Source organism: Antechinus flavipes, chromosome 1 (genome assembly GCF_016432865.1).
Source record: "Antechinus flavipes isolate AdamAnt ecotype Samford, QLD, Australia chromosome 1, AdamAnt_v2, whole genome shotgun sequence".
NCBI lineage: Eukaryota > Metazoa > Chordata > Mammalia > Dasyuromorphia > Dasyuridae > Antechinus > Antechinus flavipes.
In genome coordinates, this window is record NC_067398.1 from 74,507,016 (window position 1) to 74,515,387 (window position 8,372).

The window sequence follows — 8,372 nt, forward strand, 5'->3', positions numbered from 1 at the left end:
CAGAACCAGGAGATCATTATATACCTCAACAATGATACTTATGAGGATGTATTCTGATGGAAATGGATCTCTTCGATAAAGAGATTTCAGTTTCAATTGATCAAGGATGGACAGAAGCAGCTACACCCAAAGAAAGAACATTGGGAAATGAATGTAAACTGCTTGCATTTTTGTTTTTCTTCCCGGGTTATTTATACCTTCTGAATCCAATTCTCCCTGTGCAACAAGAGAACTGTTCAGTTCTGCACACATATATTGTATCTAGGATATACTGTAACCTATTTAACATGTATAGGACTGCTTGCCATCTTGGGGAGGGGTTGGAGGGAGGGAGGGGAAAAATCGGAACAGAAGTGAATGCAAGGGATAATGTTGTAAAAAAAAAAAATTACCCTGACATGGGTTCTGTCAATAAAAACCTATTTAAAAAAAATAAAAATAAAAATTTTATTTTATTTTGGCCTGGTCACTTTAAAAATATTCAGGGAAAAAAGCCTTAAAAGTGAGCAGGATTGAATGTGACTTGGAACACAATAGGATTTTTCTTTATACCTGTTAAAAGAAGAGAAACTTTGAAGAAGGTATTTAAAAACTAAATAACCTACTTTTTTTAATGTGTTCAAATATAAATTGCTGTCATTCATCATTAAACAAATATTTGAGTGACATAAAAAACATGTTTACTAAATTTAATTGAATATCCAGTCACAACATTTAATATTACTTTTGTGTAAAAGTACTAAATCTTCTATCTGATTAAATACACATATCATCGTTGAAATATACCACTTTTCCCTAGAGAATTTTTTCAACATTAACTATTAGCAACAAGGCTACAAATAGTTTGCACTGGACGCTAGAGAATAAAAGCAAGTCCTTGCAAAATTGGTTTTAAAGGCTGTTTGTTTTCTCACATTTACATAAATATCCTTATTAGTAGAGTACGTAAGCATTTTTTTAAAAAGTCAGTACTCTAAAAGCTAGTTTTACATTTTAACCACAGCATAACCTTCAACATAATTATGTTTAAACCTGAAATTTAAGGTTAGGAAATGCTCTTGTACAATAAACAAACATTAACAGCATCTGGATTGTTCCCAAGATCATTCTGTGATTTAGCTACAAACCCCTATGGTTGTAATCAGGACTATTTACTTCTAACCAGCTTCACTGAGAATAACATTAAGACACTGCACACTGAAAACATGTCATATGTTAAACATGACCAAAAGTAATATTTCATTTTTCTAAAACATGTAAAAGATCTTTCCTCTTTCCATCTCACTGATACATAAAATCTAGTTCTAAATTTAAATCTAAAATTTCCATATAATTTTTACTTTGTCTCTAATGAAATAATAAGAAATAATACTTTTTAAATGAAGATAATTCCATCTTCACTTAGGTTCTACCTTGATCTTGAAATAATCTGTGATCCTCCTCTTCCAGGATTGGCTTACATGGCCAAGTTTTATCTTGGGGGCAGATCCCCAAATTCCTATAGGAAATAAGAGTAATATGCAAATAAATGATACAGATAAAAGACTTTAAAACAAAAAGATATTGTCCCTATTCTCATGGAATTTTAATCTAAGAGGAAGAGAAGACAAAAACATAGATAACTATAATAGATGATATCACATAAGTATAATAAAGAAGTGGAAAACGAAGTGTTTTGTGAGGTTTGGAGCAGGAGGCAAGTTGGTATTGACAAGGATAATCAGAAATATTTCACAAAGGAAATGGGATTTATTATAGAGGGCCAGAACTCTAGAAAGGTATACTTGAATCAAGGACAACAGGGTGCTTATAGTTAAGCACCTAATCAGTGTCATTGATGGGATGGTTTTCTAGTTAAACATATACTTAATGTGATGTAAAGATGTAACCACTCTAGTTGGCATATAATTTAGTACAGTTGGCACATGCTCAATTGCTGTAATGATGTAATCGTACTGAGGTATTTAAGGGCTGAGAGCACTGGAAATGGGGAGTCTCAGTCACAGACACAGACACAGAGAAGATTTCAGACTCCAGACTCCAGATTCCAGACTCCAGACTCCAGATTCCAGACTCCAGACTCCAGACTCTGGATTCCATCTTTGACTAGCCTCATGGTGGCTCTCTTTTCTTCATCACTTCTCCACCTAAAGACCAACACCCATCCAGAGAAACTCCAGAAAGCTATTGCGAACACTACATTTTGTCGCCCTAAACATCCGGCACCGAAAGAAGCACACTACATTTTGAGGCTCTGGATGTAAGGACCTACATTCAGCAGTTCAACTGACACAATCATAAGCTCAATGGAGAAATCCCTGTGATCCAGAAATAGGATGAGTACAAAAACAGACAAGCAGGAAACTTTGGTAAGGGCTAAACTAGTCACTTTCATTTTTCAACTGAAATGGGGCAAATACTAAGAAAAGAGCCTCCCCCACCCCAATGGAAGTGTGTAGAATACATAGTTAGGTTAATAGAGAAGCAAAGTTTGTTGGTAACTCAGAGGAAAATCACTGGGCTCTTAAATATGTTAGAGTGCATGTCTCTGTGGCTCTCTAAGGAAGAAAAATTAGAGCTGGATATGTGGGAAATAGTGGGAGAGCAACTAATTGAATAATACAAAGTTATGGGTCCTGATTCCATTTCTGAAGAAACATTCCTTATGTACAACATAATACAATTGGCTTTAAAGAATCCCACAAGTTCTAAAAAAAGGAAAAATTTTAGGTGGACAGCCAGGCAAGAAAGTATGAGGAGAAAGAGCAGGAGGGGAATGGTACTGACAAAGCAACTGAAAAGCATAGAGAATTGGACAAGAAAGGAGTTAAGTACATCACTGATGAACTTAAGGGGTGTGATGCTTCTTACTTTCACAGTTCAGTTTCACCCAAGCAGGTGCCCTTAGGGCATTCTCTGTCTCCTGACCCTATCAGTACCACCCATGCAGCAGTTTTGTCCACCCACTATGACACCATTACAAAGGGCACTAATTAAAATTAAAGAGGAAGGACAGGGTACATTTGATTTGAGAATAGAAGCATACCCTGTGATTGAAGAGTTTGACTCTTCAAATTAAGAAAGAAGAAGAAACACTCCTTTTAATCTGGAAATTATTAAAAATCTGAAAAAGGTTTGCACTCTTTATGGGTCTACATAGTCTTATGTTAAGATGTTACTGAGAATTTGGCTTTTGAAATTTTAACCTCTAATGATTGGAACTCTATAGCAAGAACATGTTTAGAACCTGGACAAAACTTGTGGTTTTCTGAATATAGTGAATTCGGTAGGATACAAGCCCAACAAAATAGGCAACCTGGAGTCAATATACCAGTCACCTTTGACCACCTAACAGGTGTAGGTCCTTATGCAGACACTTTAGTGAAAATTAATTACCCTTTGACAGCAAATGAGCAGATTGCTTCTGCTGCTATCAAAGTATGGGCCACTCTCCCAGAAAGGCAAGATAGAGGGGAAGCCTTCACAAAAATAGCACAAGATCCAAATGAACCCTTTGCTGATTTCGTGGGACATCGGCAGACAGCTGTCACGCGAACTACTAGTGAAAATGCAGCAACAGAAATTATGATAAGACAACTTGTTAAGGAAAATGTTAATGAAGTGTTGGAATCCTTACTAACTGCTAACTAATTAAGAGTTGATCTAATCTTACAAGAAGATGTTTTGGGCAGAACCTGAAACAAGGTACTAAGTAGAACTAATTAATACAAGGCTTGTGTTCACACCTTTACTCATTGGAGTTCAATGAGTTCACACCTCCCTTGAAGCTCTTTGGGCCAGAGAGCACTATGGGAGAAAATCCCTCTCTTGAAGGAGCATAAATAGAGCTTCAATGGGCCAGTCAAGGAAGTTCTTCAGAGTGAAGAAGCTACAAGTCGAGATTTCACCGGAATGACATGAAGAGTGGTGCTGGCTCTGGAGGCTGAAGAAAGCAGAGGCAGAAGCAAAGGACAAAGTGGCAAGAGCTCTTGGAACCAAGCAGAGAGATAGGCCTCTAAGCTAACCGGGCTATATTGGGGGCAATAAAAGATCTGAACTTTTATCACCTGGCTGCGTTTTGAGAAGAAAAAGCTCACAACAATGAAGTTTGTAGAAGTGGATTACACAAGGATACTCCTTTTTGAGATGATAAGACATTGTGTCACAGTGGGCACAAATGTCTTTTATACCCAGGCTACGCTGCAGAACATGGGAAGATAGGGTTCCTTTTGGCCAGGGACTTCCAGAGAGACTCGTCAATGCTTTCCATGTGATAAAGTAGGGCATCTGAAAGCTCAGTGTTGGCATAGAGATAGAATGAAAAAACAGGGTGAGAGAACAAGACCCAAAATCCCATGTCCAAAATGCAACAAAGGCTTCCATTGGGCATCAAAATGTAGATTGACTCAGGGAAATGGGAAGTGGGGCCTTTGCCCCAGGCAAAAAACACTTGGGGCATGATGGCAGCTGATGTTATACCCAGAGTTTCCTTAGAAGTTCAGTATGCCAAAATGATCAATCAGCCAAGAAGCAACCTGGTGGGAGAAAGGGATTACAATTGGGGAGAATAGAGTTGTATGCAGGTGGGACTACTGAGATACCCGCTGGAGAGGTGAAATATGCTCCTCTCCAGCTTATGGATCCTTTGCCTCCAGGCACAATAGGCTTGACCATTTCACCTCCTGAGAGTGATCACAAAATAGTGTCCATACATACATTGATTTGGGAAACTGGAGAATATGTAGCTAATATCCCAGTCATTAATACAATTAGACAATGTGTGACTTATCACCCAGGAGAAGTAGTAGCATCAGGTTTACTGATACACAATCCTGATAGACAATCTGGTCTCAGGTAGTTGCCCAGATTTTGACTCCCAACAACAGAATCCAGGAATACTCTGGACTACAACTGTTACAGCTGACTGTCCTATGCTCACTATCTATGTAAATGGCCAACCCATTGGAAGGATTGATAGACACAGGTACATATCACACAGTCATAAGAGGTGCTAATTGGCCCAGTCACTGGCCAAAGATTAAAGCAAACACCTATATGTCTGGCATAGGAGAGTCAATAGCAGCTGAAATTAGTGATACCCCTTTGAGACGGACATTTGAAGGTGAAACAGGAGTTTTTACTCCTTTTGTAGTTGAAAAAAGTCCCCATCAATCTGTGGGGAAGAGACATTTTACAATAGTTAGTATTACAAATTAGTATTTTGGCTTTTTAGGTAGGATTCCTGTTGAAGGCCTGCCTGTACTCTCACCTATTCCCATTCAATGGAAAACTGATGTTTGTGGGTAGATGTAGTGTGGGTAGAACAGTGGGCCTTGGCAAGTAATAGAATTCAGGCCTTATTAGATATAGTACAGGAGCAACTTGACCAAGGACACTTACAACTTTCTCTAAGTCTTTGGAATTCCCCAGTATTTGTTGTAAGAAAGAAATCTGGAAAATGGAGGTTGTTGACTGATTTAAGAAAGGTAAATGAACAGATGGAAATTATGGAAACTCTTCAGCCTGGGCTTCCATCTCCTACTCAATTGCCTAGAGAATGGCTTCTTTGGGTTATAGACATTAAGGATTGTTTCTATTCTATCCCTCTAGATAAGGAGGATATGAAAAGATTTGCCTTTTCAGTGCCCAACATTAACTTATCTGAGCCTTATTAAAGATATGAATGGACAGTTTTGCTACAGGGAATGAAAAACAGCCCTACTATGTGTCAAATGTATAGTGCTGCTATACACTTACTCCAGTAAGAAAAGCATTTCCAAAAGTTATGTCGTTACATTACATGGATGGTATTTTGGGTGTGCACCTGAGGAACAAATGTTAGAAGCATGTCTAAAAAGACGATGGAAACACTAACGAACTAAAGATTGCATATAGCTACAGAAAAAATTCAAAAGACATGCTCCTTTTCAATATTTAGGATATGAAGTATACCCTAAGGTGCTCACAGTACAAAAACTTTCCTTAAGAACAGAAAAGTTAAATACCTTAAATGATTTTCAGAAATTGATAAGAGATATCCAATGGATGTTTCCAGTGTTAGGCTTGACTACCTATCAATTTCAACCATTATATGACATTTTAAGGGGAAATACTGCTTTAAACTCACCATGCCAGCTTACAAAAGAAGCTCAAGAGGCTTTGAGAGAAGTTGAACTGGCTTCATCCAATGTGGTTCAAAGAGGCACTCAAAAATCCTTGGAAATATTAGTTTTTGCTACCAAAGAGGCACCTACAACAGTCCTTCACCAAAGAGACAGTGTGATAAAGGGGGTGAACCTCCCACCACAACCAGAACAAAGCTTTATTCCTTACCCAGTGCTTTTGTCTAGAATTTTATTAAAGGCCATGAAGCGAGCATTACAATTATCTGGGATAAGACCAGACAAGATATATACCTTTTATACCAATACACAAATTAATGTATGCTGTGAAACCATCCCAGAGTGGCAAATTTTATTGTCCACAGTTCCAAATTTTACAGTCTCCATTAAAGATAATCAGATCATTACATAATTGGCAATGGATTTTTGAAGAAAAGGTTTCTAAGGTTCCTCTTAAAGACCAACTATCTTTACAGATGCATCCAAACATAACATTTGTGCTGTATACTCTAATGATTTAACTATTAAGAGAGAAGTCAGAACTTTTCAGTCCACTCAGCAAAATGAATTGTATGCAATCATGCTAGCTCTTACTTATTATCCAGGAGATGTAAATATAATATGTGATTCATAATGGAAAAAAAATCAAATGAAGGTGGCCTAGCTGTACCTGATCTAAAATTATATTATAAAGCAGCAGTCACCAAAACCATTTGGTATTGGCTAAGAAATAGATGAGTGGATCAGTGGAAAAGGTTAGGTTCACAAGACAGAATAGTCAACTATAGTAATCTAGTGTTTGACAAACCCAAAGATCCTAACTTCTGGGATAAGAATTCATTATTTGATAAAAACTGCTGGGATAACTGGAAATTAGTATGGCAGAAATTAGGCATGGACCCACACTTAACACCATATACCAAGATAAGATCAAAATGGGTCCATGACCTAGGCATAAAGAACGAGATTATAAATAAATTAGAGGAACATAGGATGGTTTATCTCTCAGACTTGTGGAGGAGAAAGAAATTTGTGACCAAAGATGAACTAGAGATCATTACTGATCACAAAATAGAAAATTTTGATTACATCAAATTAAAAAGCCTTTGTACAAATAAAACTAATGCAAACAAGATTAGAAGGGAAGCAACAAACTGGGAAAACATCTTCACAGTTAAGGATTCTGATAAAGGCCTCATTTCCAAAATATATAGAGAACTGACTCAAATTTATAAGAAATCAAGCCATTCTCCAATTGATAAATGGTCAAAGGATATGAACAAACAATTTTCAGATGATGAAATTGAAACTATTACCACTCATATGAAAGAGTGTTCCAAATCATTATTGATCAGAGAAATGCAAATTAAGACAACTCTGAGATACCACTACACACCTGTCAGATTGGCTAAGATGACAGGAAAAAATAAGGATGAATGTTGGAGGGGATGCGGGAAAACTGGGACACTGATGCATTGTTGGTGGAGTTGTGAACGAATCTAACCATTCTGGAGAGCAATCTGGAATTATGCCCCAAAAGTTATCAAATTGTGCATACCCTTTGATCCAGCAGTGTTTCTATTGGGCTTATATCCCAAAGAAATACTAAAGAAGGGAAAGGGACCTGTATGTGCCAAAATGTTTGTGGCAGCCCTGTTTGTAGTGGCTAGAAACTGGAAAATGAATGGATGCCCATCAATTGGAGAATGGCTGGGTAAATTGTGGTATATGAATGTTACGGAATATTATTGTTCTGTAAGAAATGACCAGCAGGATGAATACAGAGAGGCTTGGAGAGACCTACATGGACTGATGCTAAGTGAAATGAGCAGAACCAGGAGATCATTATACACTTCGACAACGATATTGTATGAGGATGTATTCTGATGGAAGTGGATTTCTTTGACAAAGAGACCTAACTGAGTTTCAATTGATAAATGATGGACAGAAGCAGCTACACCCAAAGAAAGAACACTGGGAAACGAATGTGAACTATCTGCATTTTTTTTTCCTCGGGTTATTTTTACCTTCTGAATCCAATTCTCCCTGTGCAACAAGAGAACTGTTCGGTTCTGCAAACATATATTGTATCTAGGATATACTGCAACATATCTAACATATATAGGACTGCTTGCTATCTAGGGGAGGGGGTGGAAGGAGGGAGGGGAAAAATCAGAACAGAAACGAGTGCAAGGGATAATGTTGTAAAAAAATTACCCTGGCATGGATTCTGTCAATACAAAGTTATTA